We start from the raw sequence: 26,763 nt of genomic DNA, 5'->3' as shown, positions 1-26,763 counted from the left end.
TTAATTTAGAAGAAAACCAGAAAAACTTTTTTTTATTAATAAGGAAAACTCTTCTAAATGCCTCAAAGGTCAAAGAAAATATTTAGGACTGAAAGGTAATTAAAAGTTGGCATATCAAACCAGTGGTATGCAGCCAAAGTGATACTTAGAGGGAAATTTATAGCCTTAAATGCTCATAAGAGCAAAACAAGAAAGATTAAAGGTGTGGTGAATATGTGATGAATCAAAGAGAATGATTGAGGCATGAGGGGCGATTGCAGCACAGTGCAGGCCAGGGACTATCCTCCTTTGCTGCTAGCAGTCACTCATGACTCTGAGAAATCAGTCTTTCAAAGTCTTGGCCAGAAAATGTTGTCCAAGTTATTGGGAACAGCTGGTCCAGAGGGTAAGGAAAGGAAAGTGGTTACACTGTAGTACTCAAAATACGAGGGCATGCTTGGCTTGTGCTTTGGTATCTCTATTCTTTGCTCAGAGCAAAAATAAAACCAACTTCCTTAGTAGAGTGGATCAGTATCAGCAGGTTTGGGTTAGTTAGATAGGTTCTCAAAGTGTAGTCTCTGAACCCCTGGGTCCCTGAGACACTTCTGAGGGGGTCCATGAGATCAAAACTGTTTTCATGATAACATATAAATTGTCCTTTTTCTTTCTTTCTTTCTTTTTTTGCTGTTTCACCGTGTTAACATTTGCACTAGTAATATGAAAGTAACAGTGAGTAAAACTGGTGGCAACAGCACAGATCAAGGCAGTAGCACCAACTCTATTAATAGTGATTATATTCTTTCCTATCATGAATTCAATTTAAAAATGCTGGTGCCCCTTGATAAAACAGTAAAGGTTATTTTATTAAACCTAAACCCTTTCAGTCTTTTTTTTTTTTAATATAGTCTGATGATGAATGAGAAGTACACATAAGGTACTTTTGGTGTGTAGTGAAGTGCCATGGCTGTCTCAAGAAAACACCTGTGTGATTGAGTTTTTACTTTACAGAATGACTGATGATCAAATATGGCTATTTAGACTTGGCTATTTGGTAGACCAGCGGTCCCCAACCTTTTTGGCACCAGGGACCAGTTTCGTGGAAGACAGTTTTCCACGGACCGGCGGGGAGTGGGTGGGGATGGTTCAGGCAGTAATGCAAGCGATGGGGAGCGGCAGATGAAGCTTCGCACACTTGCCTGCTGCTTCCTCCTGCCGTGCGGCTGGTTCCTAACAGGCCATGGACCGGTACCAGTTCACAGCCCGCAGGTTGGGGACCCCTGTGGTAGACCTTTTATGAGAACTAAGCCTGTCACTTCAAGGAAAACAATTATATTTGTTACCAACGATAAAATTCAGACTTTCAAGCAAAAATTAGAATTTTGGAAGTCTTGTATCCCTCTCCATAAGCTTGAAGCCTGAATCCTTAAAGACTCTTCTAATCTCATTGGGGGTGTTGACAAATGTGATTTTGATATTGTATAATGAAATGTGTCAATATTTGGAAGATCTGCAATAACTCCGGAAACCAACATATTCAAAATGATCAGTACTTCTTACAAAATCATACATGGATGAAAGATTCATTCAATGTAGACTAATGGATTTTGATGTGACAGGGTAGGAAAAGTTCACTGGTATGGTTTCAAATTTCATTTTGCACCTAACCTTTAAGAAACCATCATATGTCCAATGTAGTATAATATCTCCATTATACTGCATGTATAAGGAGAATATTCAAAATTATCTGAAAAGGCTATTAGAATAATTCTCTTTTCCAACTACATATCTGTGTGAGGCCAGATTTTCTGCATATATTTTAACCAAAACAACATATCACCACAGATTTTGTGCTGAAGCAGATATGAAAATGCAGCTGTTTTCTATTAAGCCAGATGTTAAAGGGATTTTCAAAAATGTAAAACAGTGCCACTTATTTTCCACAAAAATGTCATTTATAGTCACATGTAATGAATTTATTACTATTGTTTTTAATAAATAAGTAAATACTTTTAAATGTTCTCAGTTTTAATTTCTGTATGGTAAATATTGATAGATATAATCCACATAAACAAAAGCTGTTTGGGGTCCTCAATAATTTTTACGAGTAAAGGGCTCCTAAAAGCAAAAAGTTTGAGAACTACTAGTTTAGTGAGTCAGACTTTTAAGCTTTTTCATGGGAAAGATTGTAGGCTGCCAAGTGCACAGATACATACAAGGGTTTTTTTTGGCTTTTTGTAATTAAGGCTGTTAGTGATGAACCACACCATTCAAAATAATCCCAAATAGGCCATATTGGCAAGACCTAAGACATTTTATTGAGTGTTTTGAGCTATTTTTTTTGCATTTTTTTAAGTGTGGGTAATTCTCACTGTCATTTTGTACATGACTGTAATATTATTAAATGACATTTTGAACCCCATAAATCTGAAGCCTATTATGTATTTAAAGTAGGCTCAGAAATTTCTTGAGTGAAAATTTATGAGAATCTATCATGTCCTTTCTTACTTAAAATAAAATTTCCGTGTGTTCACTCAAAGATCAAGAATAGAAATGATCTTTTCTAAATGAAAGTAAAAAAGAAGATTTCCTCATTTAACAGAAAACAAAAACAAATGATTCAGAACCCAAAGACTTGCTCTTTTCCTCAGCACATGGTTTTCGGTAACCTGGTGTTTGAGCTTTCATCGTGAATGTGGGAGTTGGCCTTCACTTCTACAGACAGGGCCGTGATCACAACCTTTCCTCTTGGCCTTTAGACCTCAGAATTCCACAAGCACAGTTAAGAGAGATGAGAGTGAGAAAGAACAATCATCTTCCCATGTATCCATATGATATTCTAGAAAATGAAAAAAATATCAAGACTGAGAAGCTCACCTTCCTGCAGAATTTGCATCAGTAGTCTACAGAGCTGATCTAATGAGAAGGCAAAGAAATTGAATAAAATCCTCCTTTTTAAATTTTATTTTTATGTTTCTTTCTTTGGTGTAAGTTATTTGAATCTATTTGATCACAGACCACATGCGGTAAAGTACAGCTCCCTCACAAGGGAGCATAGCTGTCATATACGCACACCAAAAATACGTGTTTGGAAAAAAAAATAGTTGTAAAGCTTTTGCTTCAACCAACAAGAAGCTCAAGAAGAGATTTGACCATAACAACAAATGTTTGTAAAACAAAATCCAGAAAACAGGTTGGGTGGATGTTGTGTTATACAGTCTCATGAAAGAAAATGAGTCAAGATTGATCAAATTAATGCACACAGATTGAGCACATTTACCCACTAAACCAGGTGGCGGTGGCTGTCCAGCTCCTGCCACAGCTGTTTGTTTAAATTGCTCACGTGAGTCATTCTGAGAAGAGACTCTGCCTTTAAAAAACTAAGTAAACAAACTATTTGAAATCTTTGTCTTCTACCTGATAATCATCTAAGAGAAGCTCGGTAATTATGTACTTGGGAGAGTCCCTGGCCTGAGGCCTTTCCAAACCTGAAGTGGCCTAGGAGAAATTCAGAAGAAATGTCTTTGTATTTGTCATTCATTGGAGACATAGTGTTTTATCAAGTCTGTCACCCTCTTTGCTAGTTCAGCTATATCATTGCAGCTGGTAGTTCACATTTAGCCTAAACTTTACAGTCAGGCTGTTACCAGAACCATTACATGAAATATATGGAGGTTGACTGCCAGCAAATTGATCTGTTGAATATTTTTATGTCACTGTTTAGCAAATGCAGAAAGATGGATTTGTAAAAAGATGACTAGAGAGATGAAAGCATGGATTCTTTGCCAACTTCTAAATTAACAGTGAGTACTAATAAGCTCATCTTTTAAAAAAAACAATGCAATGGAAATAAAAATAATCACTCTTACAGTATGCTTGGAGGGAGCCCGTACTGTGGTGTCAGATCTGGATTTGACTCCTACCTCTACTGTGTACCAGCTGTGGGATCTTAGGGAACTCATTTCATCTTTCCAAGACTCATCACTCCGCCCTCCTAAAATGGGGATAATTATACAATCTCACGGGATTGTCGTTGGGATTAAACATTTGTTCAGCACAGTACTTGGTACAAAGTAAATGCTCCAAATAGTAGTAATAATAATTGTGGCTGTTATCCTTGCTAATATTAAGCTGTATTTCTCAAGTACTAATTAAGTCCTGTTATCTTCCAGAGCCTTGGTTCTCTTATCTCTAAAATGTGGGGTTGGTAGGTGAGCTCTAAGTAATTCTTCCAGCTGGACATTTGAGTCTGGTTCAGGAGGTTGGCTCGCTGCCCAGTGGAGGGTCCTTCACTCTCCCCTCCCCCCCATCTTACTTCCCTCCCCCCCAGCAGCCCTGGCCAGTTAGCTCCCAGCAGGAGGTTGCTAGATCAAAGCCCTGGGAAAGGTCAGGCATTCCTGGCACTGTGACACTCAGCTGGCTATAATAGCTGCCCTTCCCTAGTCTAGTAATGCAGAAGCTCCAGCCTCTACGTGGAGAAGCTTTTCTGGAAGCCACTTTCTGAGCACCGGGGCTCAACTGAGCTGGGGAGAAACAAAAGGGACAATTCTTGTACGGAGGTCACCATCAAAAAGCTTTCATTGTTATGTTTCTGTTTTCTTTTGGGATATATAAAAGGTGAGACTAGGACGGTGGAGGTCAAGTCTTGTCGAAGATGTTAAAAGTGGTAAATTATGGCACACATAGTGCCACCATTAAAACATGGTGTCATAAAACATAATCAATAAGGGGATATATTCACAATGTATTCAGTAAAAAAACCATATTGCAAAACAACATCACAGTTCTTGTTTTTTAAATGAATGTATGTGTGTGAAACTAATAGAGAAAAAGGATTGGAAAGAAGTTTATCTCTGTGTTGAAGTGTTTTTTCTGGGTGGCAATATCAGGTAGTTTTTGTTAACTGTTATTTGGATTTTCTAAATGTTTTACATGAGTTGAGAATTCTAGTAAGGAGAAACAAAAGCTGATTTTTGTTTTTTTTAAAGAAAGAAACCAAATTGTCTTTCAGACAAAAAGGTTAACCTTTCAGAGAAAAGAGGATGTGTGAGCGTGAATTGTGTGCCGCAGTGCCTGGAAGTGACCTGTCGTCACCCTGGGAGGCTTGTGGCCTTAAAGCGGTGGAAGGAGCCAGTCCCTTGTGCACGTCGCCTGCTCAGCACTCTTCTCAGTGCTCTGGATCTGTTAACTTCGTGGAGGAGAGCCTGTTATCTGTACCTTATGGGAAACCAGGGCACAGGGAGGCTATCGCAGCCAGGCTCGCACAGACATGAGCAGGAGAACCGAGACCCAAACCCAGAGCCCGCGCTTCAACCACACTGTCCCGGGTTGCCTTGAGCTCTGGCAGCGCTCCTGGCAAGCTACTTCCAAGGTGGATTTTGTACGTGTAGCCATGGCAAGGTGAACTGGGGTGCCGTGGCCAAGTGCAGTTACAAGTGGATGCAAAGGGCTGCTTGGATCCTTTCTCTTAACCTGTTGATTCTCTGTCCTGTTAGCCGAGTCCAGCCCGTGGTCCTCCGATCTCGTCACTGTTTGGACCCCAGTCCTAATCCCACACAGCAGCCTCGGCTACCAAGGCCTACTATTTATTTTACCTGAGGCTCAAAAATCTTACCTGGGTGTGAGCATATCAATGAGTCGATAGCTTCACTCAAAATTAAAACCACCATTTCTTTTCCTTCTGTCATACTCAGTGGCTTCTATTCTCCCTATAAAAAATAACTCTTCCATAACTGCTTCTCATAGAGGGAGGGAAAGCAAGGTGACGAGAAAGGGTACCCCTGGCCTGAGGGCTTCAAACCACAGGTGTACCTAAGCCATCTCTGTGTGTGTTACAGGCAGACCTCTTAACCTCTCTGGGCCTCGGTTTCCTCATTGGAAAAATTCAAGGACAGGATTAAATGAATTTCAAGGTCTCTCACTGCTCTTGATTCTTTGAAAAAGTTTCGGTGCAGTCTTTCAACATTTTCTGTTACATATTGTTTTTTCTAGTATATTCCAGAAGCAGAAAGAGGTTGGAGTCTTATTGTATATTTCTACAACAGCTGCAAAACTTCCTTCCTTTAACCTCCTCAGGTCTGATAAGTACCTCAGCTGTGTCCTATTGTTCTGATGGCAATTTTCTTACTGTAGCATCAGTTACTAATTTATTTTTGATGGAGAGCTCGGAGTTAGCTTTGGGGTTATTAGCAAAATTGTTTCTGGATAGACCATTATCTCTCAAAGTGAACCACGTTAAAATAACATTTAAGTAGAAATTTTCTCAAGTTTATAAAGCAGAGGAATGACCTGGGCTCACCATAGCCACTGAGAGAGGAGGCAGCTTCCCAGCATTATACCAAATTACATCTAACTTCTCTTCATCAGGTCTTTGTACGGTTTCTACTTACTCCCGTTCTCACCCTCAGCTTGCCTCATGTTAAGCTGTGCCTGTTGGTCTGATTTATTTGGACAGCTCATTTTCAATATATAAAGTTGGGTATTTGCACGGCCAGGAGAGAATTTTCTGTCTTCAACAGAGGAATATATCAGTTATACCAGTGTATATATAAAGGGAAGGGGACCTTTAGTTGGCGGCTTATAATCTAAAGTGGATAATAAATCCATTGCTTTAAATGCAGCCTCTTGGACATAGGTTGTCCATAGCAGGCCAGAGGGAACCCAGTTCAAATGCCGTTCTCCCACATCCCTTTCTCCCCAGGCAGGCAGCCCCCGCCGTCACCATGCCCAGAGCTGCTGCCTGGGGTAACACAGTCCTGGGCCGCTGAGGGGCAGTGTTCACAGAGGAAGCTGACACTTCCACGGATAAGGGCAAATGATGTGTCACATATGACATGTGCCTCTGACAGTGGTCCTAACTGCCCTCTGTAAACCCTTTTGCAGGGCACAGGCTGTTTTCCTTGCCCTGTAGCAGCTGCTCATTCCTATTCAGTGTCTCTCCCTAAACAGCATAATCTCGTATCTTCAGCTCATGGAGTTTGTCTGCTCATATGCACCAAAATTGTCTCCACGTTTCCTAGAGAACACTTGTTTTCATATTAATTTGAGCTATTTCCCCTAACTGTGTACCTTTTCGCCTCTGTGCTTTTGGTGTTTTCCTCATTTTAACCTTTCCCCTTTAACACAGGACCTTTGGAACGGTAGGGGTGATGAAAACTTGCTTTCTGCAAAAACCGTTTTCTGGAATGGCCCAGTTTATATTTCTTTTTTCTTTTTTTTAAATTTATTTATTTATTTTTGGCTGTGTTGGGTCTTTGTTTCTGTGCGAGGGCTTTCTCTAGTTGTGGCAAGCGGGGGCCACTCTTAATCGCAGTGCGCGGGCCTCTCACTATCGCGGCCTCTCTTGTTGCGGAGCACAGGCTCCAGACGCGCAGGCTCAGTAATTGTGGCTCACGGGCCTAGTTGCTCCGCGGCATGTGGGATCTTCCCAGACCAGGGCTCGAACCCGTGTCCCCTACATTAGCAGGCAGACTCTCAACCACTGCGCCACCAGGGAAGCCCTATATTTCTTAATTATCCTGCTATGTCAACAACAACGATGACGATGGTGATACCACTGTTTGTATGGCTTTTTCTACGTGTATCATTTAGGCAAGCTTGGTCCTCCTCCCTGCTTGTCCTTATACATTCCTTTACTTGACTCTGAAAATATTTTTAAGGTTGGTTCTTTTACCAAATAAGTTAACTCTAAAGGAGAAAGAAGATCTCTGAAGGACAGTTTTTCTTTATGTTTCTTGTTTTGTTTGAATGCTAAATACTCTGGGCAAGTTTGAATACTTGCAACTGTTGGCTTGAATATGCTGAATTTCTACAATGAAAAAATGGATTTTTGAAAACTTTTAATAAAATAGGTTAAGAAGTTTTGAGTATTTCAAACTTCCTGAAGTTTTCCTAACATACTTGCCTTTTAAGACAGAAAGAGACGGAAGCCCAGATTGCTTGGAACGCTTCTGTTGCCTTTCTTTTATTCTTTGTCTTCACACAGTGGTTTTTAAATGTGCTTTGTGTCCAGAGCTAAACCTTTTACAGCTGAAAGTAGAACAAACCAACTTTCCACTTGAATCTGCCTTGTCTTTTATTCAAAATGCTTATTCTGAGCAGTAGTGACAACGGGTGGCCCAAGGGCAGAGGTAGCCACTTGCTGCTTCATCCGCCCTACGTCCCCCTCCTCGCTCGGCGCACGTTCCTGCCATGTGTTCAGGGCCCCAACCTCCCCACCCTGCGCTTGCTGTTGTGCAAGAGTGCCAGGGGAATCTTGCTGAATTCTTCGAAGAGCAGATCTGTAGATGTGTCTTTTGTTTTAGTATTTTGACAGCATGAGGTGCCGACTTGGGTTAAGGTGCTTGTGATCTGCGGCAAAAACAGGATGTCTTAGGTGAGCCTGACTGTACAGGCGGGAGGTTTGCGGCAGGGTGGGTGCTCCCTGACTTCGGTCCCCAGTTCCCCTTCCACACCCACAACAATTCCGTCTCTTCGTGTGCACGTTAGCTTCAGGACTTGTCAAGGGACAGTCGCTCAGTTGGCGCTCCCCAGGTCCCCCGCTACGCTCGGGGGCGGGGTGGACCCCTCCCGCCTGCCTCCTTTCTGTCTTCATCAGAAAGTTTCTGTCCCATGCGCGCTCTCTCATTTCCAAATTAAAAGTTCGGGGTTGGTGGATTTACTGGCTTACTGTATTTCTTCCTCACTCTGGTCACGTCTGACCTTAAACAAAGAGAGTGGTTTCCATCAGCATTGTTAATTAAACACTTGGCATGCTTTTCACTTCGGTAACGTCTCACCTTCGCGGAGCAGTCTCCGGCTTCCAGCTTGTGGACTTATGGCAGCGCCCGGCTTCCTTTCCTGGGCCGCTGCCTCTTCTAGTGGGGTTTCCACTCCACCGGGGCAGTTTCTGACAGTGCTTTTTTTGACTTTGCCTAACGGTGTACTTTTGGGATCTCTGGGGGACGTCTTAGGGACAGATAATGCTTTACTATGTGGAGGTAGACCTTGGCTTGATTCTGCCTTCTCTGAGAGGGCTGTATCTGTAAAAGGGTTCGGGTTTAAAATGAGGCACGTGTACTAATCACATTCCTGTTAAGCCATTTGTACTAGGTATGAGTCACCTTTGGCTACTGTGCAGCAGATGTTGAATTATTTTTACATTTTACCTATTTAACAAACATCTATGTATGTCATTATTATGAGCCAGGAACTGATCCAGAAGCTTGACTAATAGTAGCTCACTTAATCCTTAACAACCCTGTGAACTAGGTACTGCAATCATGGGTAAGAAGGTATAGTGCCCATAGTCTACCTTAAGCATAGGACCTAAATCCGTCCGCCACTCTTTCATATGCCAGCACCTTTCTTGCTCGTCTTGTCTTTCTCTAGCTCGTTCTTTTTTAACTCTCCCTCTTATTAAGTGGTGGAGATAAATGTCAGAATCAGGGCTGGGAATGTACATGGTAGCTGCAAAAGGTAAAGGATCTCTTTTTTGTAGCCATCTCTTGTTTTTCTCTCCTGTCCTCCCCTCAAGCAGGAGTTTGTGGGGACTCTGTAGCACGGCCCGGTTGCTGAAAGGTGACTTAGCCAACAATGCAGTCCGTTAGCTGGATCACCAGGTACACTCAGCAGGTGGTGCTTTCAAAAAATAGCTACAGGCCAGTGTGCTGGGAATCAAGATAAAAACACAGCTCTTGTGCAGTCATCAAAGCTTTAGCTACATTCGGAAAAAACAATGGGAATGGAAAGAAAGTAGAGTTGAGTCTGCAGGGGTGTATCTCACAGATGGGCATCCTTCATTTACCTTCGTAGGCGTCTTCTCAGATCATCAACATGAATGATCTTTTCTTCTTCCTTTTGTGACTCATGTGTTCTTTGGTGTATCCTATGGAAATATTGGGTGAGGAGGAGGTAAGTTGTTGATTAGCCCTATATTCTGCTTAAGAAGAACTTAGAGGAAATTGCCCAATTTTTAGGAAATTCAGCATATAGAAAGAAGATCCATCTTTCTTCCAATTTAATAAATGCTCAGTACGGACAGGTTTCAGAGACCTTATGGTTGTAGGACCCATCCAGGTTTTCAAATAACATGAAGGATTGCTATGTACTACTGAACAGCTACTAAGGACTGTGAATTCTCTCTACGTTTTCCTTAATCCTTTTCATAACACTAACATCTAGTGTTAACATTAACACTGATGTTGGATGTTAACATTTCCATTTTACAATGGAAGAAACAGAGAGGTGTATTTAGACAAGGATTACCAACGGTGCAGAGTTAAGATTTGAACCCAGATCTGTCAGCTTCACACCACGCCAGGAGACCTGCATGGAGTGCCCATGAGAGGGGAGGGGCATAGATTAGCTGGGATGATTTCCTGAGAGAAGTGGAGAGGGGAGCATTCTTGGGAGGGTGAAGAAATAAAGAACGCTGATGTGTCTGTTTCCTTATTGGAAAATAACCCCCTTTGTGGGTTTTTTTTTTTTTTTTTATTAAATGCCAGTAACACAAGTGTCAATCTTAAAGACAATTATAATCATCCTATTAGGAACCTTCTAGACAACAGACAAATGGCTGTATCACCAGGGGCAGATTGAAGCTATTACATTGTAGAGATAGTAAATACCCATACTGTATGATGCTTGTGAGAAATTCTGACTTCAGAGAAATGAGTATAAAATACGAAAACGTGTTAATTTTAGAGAGTGAAAACATGTCCCATAAGGAAATGATTATAATACTTAGTGACCCCTGTTATTGTACTCAAAATAAGCAGACAGAAAAATTTAACAATTACATACTGTTTGGAGGATGTTAATTTTCTACCCGGAAAACTGTTCAGCCAACATTATTACCACCTGCCTTTCTTCCCCATCTCCCCTCCCCACCGGAGGCGACTCGCCCTTGCTGAATATAAACAATTGAAGGGAAAAGCAGTTCTGATACAAATCTCATTACTTTCCCTTTCACACCCCTCCCCCAATAGACTTTAAAAGTGATAATTGCTTGAAATACCGGGAGAAAGTAATTTGTACTGTATTGTAAAGCTCCGGTGAACTTCAAACACATCTGCGTTCTGTAACGGTGACTTGTTTTTAATTACGGGGCAGGGCAGATGGGTATTTCTGTGGACATGCTGTTCCTGCCCTCCACCCCGACCCCAAGAGCTTGGGACTTGATGGAAAATAACTTGTCTGGATTTTTAAGAATCTGTATTAATACAGCGGGAGGCCATAGTTGAGAACCTCAGGGAATGTCTTTAGTATTCAGGACCCTGAATGTTTTGTCTTCTGTTTTCTAGTTTAAAATTTACATTAGACGGGAGTGGTAATATCTAATGCTCATTGGCCACCATTCCAAGCACTTCGCATACCTTTATTTTTGTTCAGCATTGACAGAGTACTTACCATGGGCCAGGCACTGTTCTAAGGGGCTTGCAGATATTAACACATGTGTTCCTCATGCAGTCCTTCAGGAGCGCTCCTGTTCTTGTTCCCCGCTTTCCACGTGAAGAAACTGGGCACATGGAGATGGAGTGACTTGCCAAAGATCGTCCAGCTGTTAAGGGGCAGAAGTGACATTCACACTCAGGCAGTCTGGCTCCAGAGTCCACAGCTCAGCCCCTTACTATACTGGAAGGCAGCTCATTCCTCTTCTTTCTCAGGGGCGTTTCTAGATGACAGCCTCCAGCAGGGGAACAGCATTTAGCTTTCGTCTGTTAATCATTGAAACAGATTGAGCACTGAGGAAGTGCTCAGGCTAAAAAACACTAAGGAGGAATAGTTGATGGCCATACAGGGAGTGGCTTTCTCTGCTTTCTTCCAATTTAAATAGTTCTTCCACACAGGTGCTAACTCAAATATGCGTAAAGATCGCATGCCCACAGCAGATAAGTAGCTTCTAGCAGATTTAACAAATTATCCTTTGTCTGCCAAGCTCCTTTGTTATCAAAACTATATCCCTAGGTAGAAATGTAAGTTTTTACACATCAAAGTTTGCGTGCTAAGCTGGGGACAGGAGGGACCTATTGAATTTCATACTTGGTCTGGATCCAATCCTATATTCCTGGTTCACAGATAGAGAATGAAAAACACACGTAAGTCACCCCTAATTACTAGTAAGATCTTTGCTCCAGATCCTTTTAATGTAATTAAGAGGGTTAATAGGGGTAGGAGTGCAAGAGCGGAGAGAGAAAGTTGCAGCTCAACAGGAAGGACTAGTTTGCTTGTTTTCTGTTTATTTTTAAACCTCATATTTAACAGTTAATCCTAACCTCGTGCAAGTGTGCCTTATAAATAAATTGAGAAGGTAGTGATTGGTATGGGTTTCATGGCTGATCCTGTTTACCTCATGGGAAAGAGCTGGTAAGATGAGGTGGGAGGCCTTTCTCCTGACCATGTGACTGCTCTTATTTTGGTGGAACCGTTCCCAGTGCCGAGGCTGTGAAGACATCCCCTGTGCTGTAATACGAGTTATTGTACACATTCAGAAGGCAGATACCAATTGTTGTGCGTGTTGTTGCCTTAATTTGGGTAGGAAAAACCGAGCCCAGTAAAACATCAGTGCAGCACCTCTTAACCAGATAAGGTTGCAAGGAGGAAAGGGTGTACTACGAGTGAGTCAAATCTAGAAGAAGTCGAAAGTAAGAGGTGCTGTGACAAACTGATCACAGATAAGGTGATAAACTGAGGTCTTTTCATTACCAGCACGATGTTATGGCTTGTTGCACAACTGTCATCTCTGGCAAAGCGCCTGAAGGTTGATGTGGAACATCTGAGCCGTTTGGAGAGGAAACGTCAAAGTTGAAGCACACTATTGTAAAGCCACATATCCAGGTTGAGGTCCCTGCAGCTGTACACTTCGCAGAGTGATTGAATAGATAGATGACTGGGTCTCGTCAATACTTCCGCCTCTCTCTCGAGTTCCGAGTTCCGTGCAGTTGAGTTTCCCTTCGTGGCGCTCTGTCTCACCCCGTCCCTGCCCAGGGAGCTGTCCCTTTCTAGCCAGCTTCGTGCTGTATGTAGATGTCTGGCTCTGAGTCGTCAGAGGTGTGCTTTCTGAGGGTATCCTGGCTCCCGTTTATAAGACCTTCACGTGGTAACTGTCCGCACGAGTTTGTGTGCCTGTATTAGGTTTTCTATATCTTGTTCTTTCTCCTGTCAATAAAAGGGGACATGGCAGTGGGAGACAGCGGGGGCTAGGGGGGAGGAGTGGAAGTGGGCTGTTGGATTCCATGATAGACAAAGGACATAACACCCCGGTTTTTTTTTTTTCTTTCAGTGTTCTCAGTGTGTTTGTGTGAAGGTCATCACTTACGTGACAGAAAGGGCAAAATTTTGTGAAAAACCGAAAAATTTACACGTGAGGCTGACTTAAGTGGCTATCCAAAATACAGTTCATTGTATACAGTTTTTTTATACAAGAAAGCTCGAGTAACACTAAAATTTCACTTTTTTGTGAAACTCTTTTTCTTTGATTATAAGGCTAGTGCATAATATTCTTGGTGGAAATTTTGGAGCATACAGAAAAACACCAGAGACAAGATCACCTCTAGTCTGACAAGTTAACATTTCAGTGCATGTATTTCCAGTCTTTTTTCTGTCCATAGATACTGTATGAAATTTCACTTTTCCCAGAACAAAGGCTGCTAAGTATGGGAGACATTTTCAAAAAACCCTTTTCCCTCTCTGTGCCCATAAGCACCATCACGTTTGCCTGCAGAGGTCACTGACCTCAGCCCCTCTTCCATTCTGTACATTCATGCGGATAAAAATGACGAGGGGCATAATGAGGACAGAGAGAGTGGACTGTTTAAAAGCCCAGTAAGCCTTTCCACCAAGACCAACGGGTGGGCCTTTTTATAATAAGAGGCATGTGAGGTGTGGGGTTTTTTAATATTTTTCAATCAGGCTCAAGTTGGACTCCGGCTGACACACTGTCTGTGTCTAGCCTGCTGTCTCATTTCTGCTCGTCCCTCTGTTAATTGCTTATTTTTCAACCTGTCTACCTCCTCAGTCAGATGGGTTTCCTCTCTCTGAGCACTCAACGGAAGTTGAAAGGGACTCTAAATATGTAAACTGCCATTCATTATCAAGTGTTTTTTGATGATCGTGTGAGGTTGCTTTTTCTAATATATTTTTTACTAACATGAGTGGGTTTGGAAAAAATAATTTGTATTTCTGCAACTGATCTTTGAAAACTCATCCACAATAGAGGTAGCATTATGGAGGTACAGGATGGCCCGGGGCCAGAACTCAGATCGTGGGCCTTCCCTGGAGTCTGGTGTCAGCTCTACCTCTTCCTAGCCCAGTGACCTCATGAAAGTCACTTTGTTAATTTTGTTTCATGAAAGGAAAACAACATGAATACCCTAACTGGTCTATGAGTGTGCGGTCATGTATAACAGGGGACGTGGCCGTGAGAGGCAGCAGAGTTGGGGAGGGGGGAGTGAAAGTGGTCTGTTGGACTTCACGATAGTCAAAGACCGTAACACCCAATTTTTTCCCCCTCAGTGGACCTGAAATGTTCTCAGAACGCGTGTGAGATCACAAAGCCCGTTATCATCTCTCACCCGCCTGCCTACCCACAACCTAGTCCACAAAGGCAGCCTCTCCATTCTCTGAGGCTTCTAGTTTGGAAACCTAGAAGGCTCTTTCCCCTGGCCATTCCCCTCACCACCACACCCAGTCTGCCGTCACGGTCAGCTCCTTGTCTCTGCTGCTCGCGTTTGTGACCATTCCTCGGTCGCTGCCATCCCTCCATCCTGTTACCTCCTGCCGGACTCGCTCCTCTCCCAACTGGCCTAGCTTTGCTTCGAACACTCCACATTACGGTTCCTGGCGTATGTGTCTTACCTCTTTGAGCAGATCCCAAGTTCCTTGAGAACAGAGATGAGATTTTTCTTATTTTTGTCCCCTTTGCCACCCTTCCTTGTCTGGCCCTGCACCTTAACGTGGCAGGTGCCCGATTTAAAGTTGATTGAATTGGGTAGAAGTGAACTGAATTGATTGGATTGTTTAATCTCTGAGCCAGATTTGGGCTCCCCTTTGAGCAGTTTTGGCTGATCTGGTAGCGGCATGCTGTTGCAGGGCAGCGCTGGATCTGGAGTGGGGGGGATCTGGAGCCTGGCTGCAGACGACCAGGTCCCCAGGCGGCGGCGCTCTCCGGACTGGCCAACTGAGGGCGGTCAGATTTGTGTGAGCCCTCAGGCTCCTTCCAGCTCTCGAATCCCCCTTCAGTAAACTGCTTTGCTCCTGATCACTTTGAAGTAGCAACTTTCCCCGTCTCGTATGAGATAAAATATTTCATCTCAAGCCCAGGAGTCATTCTGCTCGTATCCTGTGACGGCGGGCTAATGAGAGCCCTGCCAGAGACTCCATGGTGGAAGAGATGGGATCATTTCCGTTGTTCTATTGTAAGATTTTTGGCCAAATCCTCTGTAGAAAAATAAGGTAGAAAACTTAAAATTTTCACATATAATGCTAAAAGTCATGATCTGAATATGATTGAAGTTAATTTTGAAACCACTCGGGAAAATGGAGATACTTGAAGTGAAAACAGTGTTTTAAAATTAGAGTGTGGCCGACAGCAACAGTCAGCTCTACCCACCACCAGAGCCTCCCATCAAGCCTCTTAGATAGCCTCAACCACCAGAGGGCAGACAACAGAAGCAAGAAAAACTACAATCCTGCAGCCTGTGGACCAAAAACCACAGTTACAGAAAGATAGAGAAGATGAAAAGGCAGAGGGCTATATACCAGATGAAGGAACAAGAAAAAACACCAGAAAAACAACTAAATGAAGTGGAGATAGGCAACCTTCCAGAAAAAGAATTCAGAATAATGATAGTGAAGATGATCCAGGACCTCGGAATAAGAATGGAGGCAAAGATTGAGAAGATGCAAGAAATGATTAACAAAGACCTAGAAGAATTAAAGAACAAACAAACAGAGATGACCAATACAATAACTGAAATGAAAACTACACTAGAAGGAATCAATAGCAGAATAACTGAGGCAGAAGAACGGATAAGTGACCTGGAAGACAGAATGGTGGAATTCACTGCTGCGGAACAGACTAAAGAAAAAAGGATGAAAAGAAATGAAGACAGCCTAAGAGACCTCTGGGACAACATTAAACGCAACAACATTCGCATTATAGGGGTCCCAGAAGGAGAAGAGAGAGAGAAAGGACCCGAGAAAATATTTGAAGAGATTATAGTCGAAAACTTCCCTAACATGGGAAAGGAAATAGCCACCCAAGTCCAGGAAGCGCAGAGAGTCCCATACAGAATAAACCCAAGGAGAAACACGCCGAGACACATAGTAATCAAAGTGGCAAAAATTAAAGACAAAGAAAAATTATTGAAAGCAGCAAGGGAAAAACGACAAATAACATACAAGGGAACTCCCATAAGGTTAACAGCTGATTTCTCAGCAGAAACTCTGCAAGCCAGAAGGGAGTGGCATGATATACTTAATGTGATGAAAGGGAAGAACCTACAACCAAGATTACTCTACCCGGCAAGGATCACATTTAGATTTGATGGAGAAATCAAAAGCTTTACAGACAAGCAAAAGCTAAGACAATTCAGCACCACCAAACCAGCTCTACAACAAATGCTAAAGGAACTTCTCTAAGTGGGAAACACAAGAGAAGAAAAGGACCTACAAAAACAAACCCAAAACAGTTAAGAAAATGGTCATAGGAACATACATATCGATTATTACCTTAAACGTGAATGGATTAAATGCCCCAACCAAAAGACATAGACTGGCTGAATGGATACAAAAACAAGACCCATATATATGCTGTCTACAAGAGACCCACTTTAGACCTAGGGACACATACAGACTGAAAGTGAGGGGATGGAAAAAGATATTCCATGCAAATGGAAATCAAAAGAAAGCTGGAGTAGCTATACTCATATCAGATAAAATAGACTTTAAAATAAAGAATGTTACAAGAGACAAGGAAGGACACTACATAATGATCCAGGGATCAATCCAAGAAGAAGATATAACAATTATAAATATATATGCACCCAACATAGGAGCACCTCAATACATAAGGCAACTGCTAACAGCTCTAAAAGAGGAAATCGACAGTAACACAATAATAGTGGGGGACTTTAACACTTCACTTACACCAATGGACAGATCATCCAAAATGAAAATAAATAAGGAAACAGAAGCTTTAAATGACACAATAGACCAGATAGATTTAATTGATATATATAGGACATTCCATCCAAAAACAGCAGATTACACGTTCTTCTCAAGTGCACACGGAACATTCTCCAGGATAGATCACATCTTGGGTCACAAATCAAGCCTCAGTAAATTTAAGAAAATTGAAATCATACCAAGCATCTTTTCTGACCACAACGCTATGAGATTAGAAATGAATTACAGGGAAAAAAACGTAAAAAAGACAAACACATGGAGGCTAAACAATATGTTACTAAATAACCAAGAGATCACTGAAGAAATCAAAGAGGAAATAAAAAAATACCTAGAGACAAATGACAATGAAAACACGACGACCCAAAACCTATGGGATGCAGCAAAAGCGGTTCTAAGAGGGAAGTTTATAGCTATACAAGCCTACCTAAAGAAACAAGAAAAATCTCAAGTAAACAATCTAACCTTACACCTAAAGAAACTAGAGAAAGAAGAACAAACAAAACCCAAAGTTAGCAGAAGGAAAGAAATCATAAAGATCAGAGCAGAAATAAATGAAATAGAAACAAAGAAAACAATAGCAAAGATCAATAAAACTAAAAGTTGGTTCTTTGAGAAGATAAACAAAATTGATAAGCCATTAGCCAGACTCATCAAGAAAAAGAGGGAGAGGACTCAAATCAATAAAATCAGAAATGAAAAAGGAGAAGTTACAACAGACACTGCAGAAATACAAAACATCCTAAGAGACTACTATAAGCAACTCTATGCCAATAAAATGGACAACCTGGAAGAAATGGACAAATTCTTAGAAAGGTATAACCTTCCAAGACTGAATCAGGAAGAAACAGAAAATATGAACAGACCAATCACAAGTAATGAAATTGAAACTGTGATTAAAAATCTTCCAACAAACAAAAGTCCAGGACCAGATGGCTTCACAGGTGAATTCTATCAAACATTTAGAGAAGAGCTAACACCCATCCTTCTCAAACTCTTCCAAAAAATTGCAGAGGAAGGAACACTCCCAAACTCATTCTATGAGGCCACCATCACCCTGATACCAAAACCAGACAAAGACACTACAAAAAAAGAAAATTACAGACCAATATCACTCATGAATATAGATGCAAAAATCCTCAACAAAATACTAGCAAACAGAATCCAACAACACATTAAAAGGATCATACACCACGATCAAGTGGGATTTATCCCAGGGATGCAAGGATTCTTCAATATACGCAAATCAATCAATGTGATACACCATATTAACAAATTGAAGAATAAAAACCATATGATCATCTCAATAGATGCAGAAAAAGCTTTTGACAAAATTCAACACGCATTTCTGATAAAAACTCTCCAGAAAGTGGGCATAGAGGGAACCTACCTCAACATAATAAAGGCCATATATGACAAACCCACAGCAAACATCATTCTCAATGGTGAAAAACTGAAAGCATTTCCTCTAAGATCAGGAACGAGACAAGGATGTCCACTCTCACCACTATTATTCAACATAGTTCTGGAAGTCCTAGCCACGGCAATCAGAGAAGAAAAAGAAATAAAAGGAATACAAATTGTAAAAGAAGAAGTAAAACTGTCACTGTTTGCGGATGACATGATACTATACATAGAGAATCCTAAAACTGCCACCAGAAAACTGCTAGAGCTAATCAATGAATATGGTAAAGTTGCAGGATACAAAATTAATGCACAGAAATCTCTTGCATTCCTATACACTAATGATGAAAAATCTGAAAGAGAAATTATGGAAGCACTCCCATTTACCATTGCAACAAAAAGAATAAAATACCTAGGAATAAACCTACCTAGGGAGACAAAAGACCTGTATGCAGAAAACTATAAGACACTGATGAAAGAAATTAAAGATGATACCAACAGATGGAGAGATATACCATGTTCTTGGATTGGAAGAATCAACATTGTGAAAATGAGTATACTACCCAAAGCAATCTACAGATTCAATGCAATCCCTATCAAATTACCAATGGCATTTTTTACGGAGCTAGAACAAATCATCTTAAAATTTGTATGGAGACACAAAAGACCCCGAATAGCCAAAGCAGTCTTGAGGCAAAAAAATGGAGCTGGAGGAATCAGACTCCCTGACTTCAGACTATACTACAAAGCTACAGTAATCAAGACAATATGGTACTGGCACAAAAACAGAAACATAGATCAATGGAACAAGATAGAAAGCCCAGAGATTAACCCACGCACCTATGGTCAACTAATCTATGACAAGGGAGGCAAAGATATACAATGGAGAAAAGACAGTCTCTTCAATAAGTGGTGCTGGGAAAACTGGACAGCTACATGTAAAAGAATGAAATTAGAATACTCCCTAACACCATACACAAAAATAAACTCAGAATGGATTAGAGACCTAAATATAAGGCTGGACACTATAAAACTCTTAGAGGAAAACATAGGAAGAACACTCTTTGACATAAATCACAGCAAGATCTTTTTTGATCCACCTCCTAGAGTAATGGAAATAAAAACAAAAATAAACAAATGGGACCTAATGAAACTTCAAAGCTTTTGCACAGCAAAGGAAACCATAAACAAGACGAAAAGACAACCCTCAGAATGGGAGAAAATATTTGCAAATGAATCAACAGACAAAGGATTAATCTCCAAAATATATAAACAGCTCATTCAGCTCAATATCAAAGAAACAAACACCCCAATCCAAAAATGGGCAGAAGACCTAAATAGACATTTCTCCAAAGAAGACATACAGACGGCCACGAAGCACATGAAAAGCTGCTCAACATCACTAATTATTAGAGAAATGCAAATCAAAACTACAATGAGGTATCACCTCACTCCTGTTAGAATGGGCATCATCAGAAAATCTACAAACAACAAATGCTGGAGAGGGTGTGGAGAAAAGGGAACCCTCTTGCACTGTTGGTGGGAATGTAAACTGATACAGCCACTCTGGAGAACAATATGGAGGTTCCTTAAAAAACTAAAAATAGAATTACCATATGACCCAGCAATCCCACTACTGGGCATATACCCAGAGAAAACCGTAATTCAAAAAGACACATGCACCCGAATGTTCATTGCAGCACTATTTACAATAGCCAGGTCATGGAAGCAACCTAAATGCCCATCAACAGACGAATGGATACAGAAGATGTGGTACATATATACAATGGAATATTACTCAGCCATAAAAAGGAACGAAATTGAGTCATTTGTTGAGACGTGGATGGATCTAGAGACTGTCATACAGAGTGAAGTAAGTCAGAAAGAGAAAAACAAATATCGTATATTAATGCATGTATGTGGAACCTAGAAAAATGGTACAGATGAGCCAGTTTGCAGGGCAGAAGTTGAGACACAGATGTAGAGAATGGACATATGGACACCAAGGGGGGAAAACTGCAGTGAGGTGGGGATGGTGGTGTGCTGAATTGGGCGATTGGGATTGACATGTATACACTGATGTGTATAAAATTGATGCCTAATAAGAACCTGCAGTATAAAAAAGCAAACAAAACAACTAATACTAAACTTTCATTGGGTTATTTGTATGGAAATATGTTAATATAAATGTTTCAGACATTACATGAAATTTCTAAAAATCTTGTATTTGTATGGAAATAGGTATGGAAATATGTTAATATAAATGTTTCAGACATTACATGAAATTTCTAAAAATCTTATATTTATTTGTATGGAAATATGTTAATATTAATGTTTCAGACATTACATGAAGTTTCTAAAAAAAAAAAAAAAATTAGAGTGTGGCCTTTAAACTTTTTATTCCAACCCCAGTAGTCCTCTTAAGAAGTGGATATTACATGGCAGTGGATTCTTTACACACTTGTAACTTTAAAAACTCACTGCCTTTTTAAGAATAGGATAAAATATCAACCTTAGTACTTAGAACTCCAGGTTACAAATATAGACTTTCCAGGTTTCTGCTGCCTGTAAACGTGGCCTGCTGACCAGGCCAGCAGAAAGCCCTTGGAGCCCTTCCTTCCGTGTGTGCCCAGATTCCGAGTCTACAAGGTGTGCTCCCTTCAGCTCCCGTGAAGCATGCCCGTCTGTCTACCTGGCAGCTGAGAGCAAGCTGAGAAGTCAGTGCCGTTTCCCAGGAGGCTTGCAAACACCCTAATCATCCTCTGGCAGGTTGGAGAACACCTGGAAAATTTTCCGGTTCCCTTCTGTCCATTTGCGGCAGTGCCCACAGTCGTACTGATGCCATTTATGGAACGACTCCAGAGAGAGCTCCTGGAAGGGCAGGGGCACCACAGGGCCGATAACAGCCTTCCTGCCAGCATGTGAGCAAGGCCCAGGAATGTGTCTGTGAGGGAAGGGGAGACTTGCTCCTAGACATGTCCTCAGTATGATTATGTGGGTGTCATCTGTGTCCCTAAACACACACAGTGTGTCATGCTTTTGCTGTGGGCTGTGCTTTGGTTATATATAATCCCAAGGTTAGCCTTCTGAGATTGCCCTGTCATCACTGTATGTAAAATTACAAGGTTCAGAGATATAATTCACATACACAGTAAAATATCACTTGGTTTTGCCTTACATATACAGTAAAATTAGCCTTCATTCAGTCCAAATCAGTTATTGCGCCTCTAGTTTATTTTTTAAAATTGAGATATAATTCACATAACATAAAATTTACCATTTAAATTGTACAGTTTAGTGGTTTTTAGTATATTCTCTAAGTTGTGGAACTATTACCACTGTCTAATTCCAGAATATTTATATCACTTTAAAAAGAAATCCCTATCTATTAGCAGTCACTCCCAATTATTTTTCCCTCCCCTCAGCCCCTGGCAATGACTCTTCTTTCTGTCTCTATGGATTTGCTTATTCTGAACATTTCACAGAAATGGAATTATATAATATGTGGCCTTTTGTGTCTGGTTTATTTCACTTCATATAGTTTTTAAGGTTCATCTATATTCTAGCATATATCAGAACTTCATTCTTTTTTATAGCTGCATAATATTCCACTCTGTGGATATACTACAGTTTGTTTATCCATTCATCAGTTGATGGACATTTGGATTGTTCCACATTTTGGCTATTAATGAACAATGCTGCTGTGAACATTTGTGTACAAGCATTTCTACGAACACATGCATTCAGTTCTCTTGGGTACATTCCTAGAAGTGGAATTGCTAGTTCATATGGTAATTCTATGTTTAACTTTTTGAGAAACTGAAAAACTGTTTTCCTATCTATTTCTTTGAAATATTTTTAAAGGCCTAAATATCACCTAGTTCAAACACTTTTAAGGGAGGCAGGAGTTAAACAAGTCAATATATTTGGTTAGAGAAAACATAACTGAGTTAGTATTGCAATAATAATCTGAGTTGGAAAATTTCAGGTTCTGTTAAATACAAGAAAACGTATTACTTACAGTGATTTATGTTATCGCCACATTAAGCTGGCTTAAATAGGGTTGGTGGAGAAAATGAATTCCCTTGGATTTTTTTAATAGACATATTCAAACTCTGGTGAAATAAAGTTTAATTATTTTCAAGAATTAGCGGTAGTAATCAAGGCTGGGAAGGTGTCCTGAGCATTGCTAATTAGCTGAAAGACTTGAGAGCCTGAAGAAATGACCGTTGTTAACATAAACTGGAAGTTAAAGGGAAGGTGAAAAACAGAGGCCCGTAGGTTCCTTAAAATGATTATTTGTTTTACAGGCAGGAATTTTCTAAATAGAATGATAGCTTATATTCTTTCTTGACGTTCCATTCATCAGCTTGGCTTGGGAATTGCAAGGCTTGTGGATAATGTATTGATTGATTATACTATACATTAGTATGTTGCATAACCATTTCTAAAGCATAAACACAGATGATGATAGCATTTGGGGGTGGGGGCGGGTGTCTGTGGTGATTTCTTATTTGGCTACGCATTTACAGCTTGACGTTTCTCACGCCTGCCTCTGAGGCCCTGTGACCTGTTCCAGATCAACTTTTCCAACCTAGTGAGAGAGGCTGTCGGCCACTGGATAATCAGAAAATGAGCTGCATCATGGTTAGGTGAAAGAAAATAGGATTTAGTCCAGCCTTTCTTACTTATTACTTTGTGGTGTTGGACTTCCCTGAGCTTTCTTGTCCTTGTCTGAAAAATGGGGAAATGAAGAATACTTTTCTTCCAGGGCAATGCCAAGATCCAAATGAGACAAGGGACATGAAGACACTCTGTAAACTAATGTAAATTGGTTGTTTTGTCATAGTTCAGCTCTGGCTTTTCCCCACAAGACATCAGCCTTTCCTTGGAGTGGCTTGTTCATAGCTAGACCAAACTGCCAACGCTGAATCCTCTTTGCAGTAAAGTACTTAGAGGAAACCAGGAATCTAGACTCCTGAAATAAAGCAGGACTCTTCTTCAATGTTTGTTATTTTGTAGGACCATAACTCTGTAGCCATACAATTCATAGCACTTCCAAGTACTGAACATTAGCTCACTCTGTCAGTGCAGACTCTGGACTGGCCTTTTGGCGCAAGTGCACCTAACTCAGGGGGCTGCCATCTCCCTGCCCTTCTGACAGGGGATTGCCACTTCTTAGTCACAGACTGGTCCAACTGGGTTTGTCTTTGAAGGTTAATTTAGTGGCGGAGATTCACGGTAGACTTGGGGTGCAGGAGTCCACAGTGGTTCCTGTCTTTGCTGCAGAAAGGGAGAAGCCCTCAGTGGAATTTTGGCAGGATGACTCATCTGGAAGTCCTGACCCTTGTCATCATTAGCACAGTCTTACAGGTCCTTGCACTGGGAGAAATCAGGTTTCATGACAATTAAAATGCTCCCGCCCTCTGTCTTACATCTGTTGTGTAAGCTGTATGGATGTTCCTTCAGATTACCAATACATGCTGCCAACAAGCCAGTGCCCCATCAGCAGTGTGACACTGATGCATCTTCAAACTGATTTTTTAAATGTTCAGGTAAGTAAGTCATCTCTGATTATATGCAGTTCCTTCTTTCGCCTTCCTGACCTTCTTCTTCCTTCCTCCTAGCTACTGCTAGAAGAATCAGAACTACAGAATATTAAAATGTTGGAATTCAAAGCTTTAGAAACCCTTGGGATCACAGGGTCGTTGGTACTGGAGAGGGCATTGAAGATACTCGGGCCGACACTTTTATCATTTGTTGATGGCAGGAATCCAATCCCAGAACTTCAGACTCAAAAACTTCAAGCTGTTGCACCTGAGAGCCTTGCCTTACCGCGCCTCACGTGCCTTTACCTTTCTCGCTCCCTCTTGTGTTTATGGATCATGTTGAGGCTTTCTTGGCCCCCAGTACATGTATATTTCCACTTTCTGTATTAGCAAGTCAACCACTACCTTCAAACATCGTTGAAATATTGGTATTCAGATGGAGCAGGTGACACACATTAAAGAGGTAAATTGAAATATTCTTCATGCATTTAGATAGACCATATTGTAGCATATTTGCATCGGAAAAGAAACATTCTTACACAAAGAAGTTATCTTAATAGGGAGTAGAGATTTCTTTAAGGCTGCAAATCAGTCGTGAAGCAGTGATTGAGAGGATTCTTTGAGGCCATTATTAACTGTTTCAGCAAATTTCTAAGTTAGCTTTATCTGGTATTCGCCAAACTCATGCATGTGGACCCAGGTAATAACTTTCTCAGTGTAGGAAATGAGATTAATGACTTCTTTTCTTCCAAAGTGGAATTAACTATTGTATTTACATAGTGTTTTACCATTTGCAAAGTGTTTCCTTGCCTGATCTCACTTGATCCTTATACACACTTAGCCGGGGAAAATATTAGCCTCATGTAATGAGCAATCTGAAATACAAAAAGGGTATATCATTTGCCTAAAGTTCACACAACAAGTAGGACCAGGAATAGTATCCAGGTGTTTCGACTTCAAATCCAGTATGCTATTAATATCTGCCCACGAACCGACCACTACCCCCAGCCTTCGTATAGAAACCCAGGCAAAAGCTTTGTTAAAGCAAAGAGTATAGTGTCTTAAGAATATTCCTTAATTAGCCCTTAAATTATTTTTGTTCCTTTACACTTCTCCCGAAAATTCACAATTGCTTTCAGAGATCCCTAAGTTGATCCTCATATTCTCTACGGAGTATTTATGTCCTATTTCTTGAGTAAAAGTGCTGTAAAGACAGCAGCCTCTCCTCTCCCTCTTTTTTAATATTTAGTCCAGTACCAGGTTCTGTGCAGTTTGTCTGGACGATTGCTCTTTGATATACCGCCCTCATGTTGGAAGCTGCATTCTTTAATGCATGTATGACATAGTTTCAATTTTTTGCTTTTCTGTGTAAAATTCATTTGTTACGGATAACTTTCAAAAGTAATTCCATTAAGTATTTTATCCTTTTTTTGGGCTGCATGAACTATTTCCATGAGAGGAGGGAAGAAAATGCCCGCAAATCTTCTACAACACTCTTGTCAGTGCCACGTGGTGGAGCTCCTCCTGTCTGCTGACTGAGACCTGGTGCTGCTGAAGCCCAGTGGCAGGGAACCAGGCAGAGTAGTTAATGCCCAGCCGCCACACGTTTTCCCAGCGTTAGCAGGGCCTGGGGACGTGGCTCAGGTCATCCTAGATCGCATCAAATGACGATCTTTGAAACTTCTTATTCTGGAACGGTTTCAGACAAAGATCGAGAATATGTTCCTGTTGCTTGTCAAAGAGAAAGAGGGAAAGAAAAGTTTGTTTCACCCGGTAATTTAGGAAGGGATTCAGTGTTTGCCAGTGGTGTGCTGTTTCATGTTTAACAACCAGTTTGGGGGGAAGTGGCAGTGACTTTTCATATTTGCCAATTTTCATGGTATAAATAATCCCACCATGGCCAATTCCAAGCTACCAACATAATATTAACAGGTTCTCAAAATTCCTGAAAATTTAGCAGTCGGCTCTGGAGAGCTAGTAGAAGCCAACTCCAATACACTGCTGTAAATAAACAGTAACCTAGGTTGCTCTTGGGAAAGGTTTGTAGATCAGGCATTCGGTATCTGCCTTGAGTTCATCAGCAAGTTTTCCCAAAAAGGATGCAAAATAAAATCCAAAAAGGAAATTTCCTATTCACAATAAATGCTACAAAATAGAGTTTATCTTTGATTTTATATTCGTGGAAGTATCCTTTTTCACCAGCAGAGAATAGCTATTGTCGTTTTTGCTGCTATACTTTTCCACTGGCTGTAGGGCATTTCTCTGTTATGATATAGGAATAGAACTGAGTTTTTAAAGGGTCTTTACATTTTGCTTCCTCTTTTTATACCATTGAGACAAACGTTTTCAAGGAAAGTTTGCTGTTCTAGTTTGACTTATTTGTGGGCTTTAAGATGAATCGAAATGTAGTAAATTACATAAAATCCTGTTTATGTAATCTACTTCATTTGTCACTCAGGTTTTATGCCTCAGTTTCAACTCATTTAAGAATTTGGTTTCAAATCCCAAGCAAAAGGTTTTTTTCCTTGACTCATAAAAGTATATCCTGTAAGTAGTGACGTCTACAGCATCATTTTCTCTCAAGATAAACTCTAGTGTGTTGGGTTTTGTTTTTTTTCAGACAATATATTCTGATGTGAGATGGAAAGATGGTTACCCATCAAGCAATGAG

At 40.8% G+C, this 26,763-nt stretch overlaps 1 protein-coding gene and 1 long non-coding RNA gene across 5 annotated transcripts in view; one reads left to right on the top strand and one right to left on the bottom strand.

The window, feature by feature from the left end:
- The window catches only part of LEF1 (lymphoid enhancer binding factor 1), a gene marked incomplete at its 5' end in the record, with an annotated part of 132,525 nt that overhangs the window by 43,446 nt on the left and 62,316 nt on the right, over positions 1-26,763 (top strand). The window lies entirely within an intron of this gene.
- Positions 7,170-15,534, bottom strand: LOC309661384. The gene is made up of 2 exons (XR_014264004.1): positions 11,365-15,534; positions 7,170-9,841 (listed from the first exon to the last, which is right to left on the bottom strand). It is a non-coding gene; the product is annotated as an uncharacterized lncRNA (long non-coding RNA).

Source organism: Balaenoptera physalus (genome assembly GCF_965194825.1).
Source record: "Balaenoptera physalus genome assembly, chromosome: 5".
NCBI classification, from domain to species: Eukaryota; Metazoa; Chordata; class Mammalia; order Artiodactyla; family Balaenopteridae; genus Balaenoptera; species Balaenoptera physalus.
Note: the sequence above shows the minus strand (reverse complement) of the source record. Positions and strands in the feature narration are given on the sequence as shown.